The sequence below is a fragment of the Arvicanthis niloticus genome, chromosome 16, assembly GCF_011762505.2.
Source record: "Arvicanthis niloticus isolate mArvNil1 chromosome 16, mArvNil1.pat.X, whole genome shotgun sequence".
Classification (NCBI taxonomy): Eukaryota; Metazoa; Chordata; class Mammalia; order Rodentia; family Muridae; genus Arvicanthis; species Arvicanthis niloticus.
In genome coordinates this window covers 67,643,198-67,644,451 of record NC_047673.1, presented here as the reverse complement: position 1 = coordinate 67,644,451, position 1,254 = coordinate 67,643,198, and the positions used below count along the sequence as shown (strand labels likewise).

Below are 1,254 nucleotides of genomic sequence, written 5' to 3'. Positions count from 1 at the left end.
ACCCTGGATTGGATCCCCGGCACCACATGAACGGAGAGCCTGGTAGTGCATACTTGCAATATTAGCACTCCAGAGGCTGAAGTTGGGGGGAGGGATCAGAAGTTTACGTTCATGCTCAGCCTCACAGTCAGCCTAGGTTACCTGAAATCCTGCCTCCTGTCCCCTCCCTTACCCATGGAATTTCTATTCCCATTGGAATAGGTTCCTCCTGTGCACAGCCAAACCAAACCCAGGAGATTTGCATTTGTTACTCTTTAAGAAAGGGCATCTTATTTTCTTCTGCATGCTTCTAGGCAAGTACTCTATACCACTGAGATAAATCTTCAGCCCTCTTCTGGTGATCTTTTTTTTTTTTTTTCTTTAATTATTTTAACTTAGAAATAGAAAACCTCATAGGAAGGAGGAAAGAAACAAAAAACACAAAGCATCCAGGCAGCGTCTTACTCCATGAGCTTGTCACCCCTGATTGGTTCACTCGTCCCATGATGACAAAGGACTCAGCCACCAATCAAGTTATTCATAGGGTTACGGATCAGTTTTATAAAGAAGCCAGTGAATCACATGATAGCAAATCCTATCGCTGTGGCCACGGGGATCTTCTGAAATTCTTCTCTGTTGGGTTTGGTACATCCTTTAACCAGCTGAATTGAGTCCTTTTCAAACTGCCGTCTTGGCTCAACAAACTGCATTACCTGATCCATGTTTGTGGGATGGCAGTTTGAGAGGGTTTTCTGGTGATCTTAGAGTTAAGTTCACAACCACATAATCAAGTATAGTGCTCCTAACCTGGGCTCCTGGGCTGATGTTGCCAATGGAATCCCAAGTCCTGAAGTATGAAGTTGCTTGGGTTTCAACCTGCTCCTTGTTACTTATTGTTTGCAAACATTGGGGGAAGTATCTAACTTAGGTCTTCTTGATGATAAAACAGGGTCAGTGATGGAATCCTTGGGATTACCAGTGGGACTATAAATGAACTGCTGAGAGAGAGGTTGTCTCCCCTGCTATCGTATCATGAATGTTTACAGTGGCATCTTCCTGGCCACTGAAACACTTCACTCTGTGCTCAGAACCTGCAGGACCTCTCAGGAATTGATTCTATTTGGTGTTTACCTCTACCTGTCTCTTGGTAAGCAGGCACATTCTAGTCACATGGAAGAAATACAAGTTGACATTATTTCAGTCTTGAGAACTTTATGGCATCTTTCTCTTAAGCTGGCTGGAGAATCCCAGGGGTGTAGAGGAAAATGGAATCAG

General features: G+C 43.9%; 1 pseudogene; it reads right to left on the bottom strand.

The window, feature by feature from the left end:
* Positions 1-497: 497 nt before the first annotated feature.
* On the bottom strand, positions 498-701 carry LOC117721978 (protein transport protein Sec61 subunit gamma-like; annotated as a pseudogene).
* Between the last annotated feature and the right edge of the window lie 553 nt (positions 702-1,254).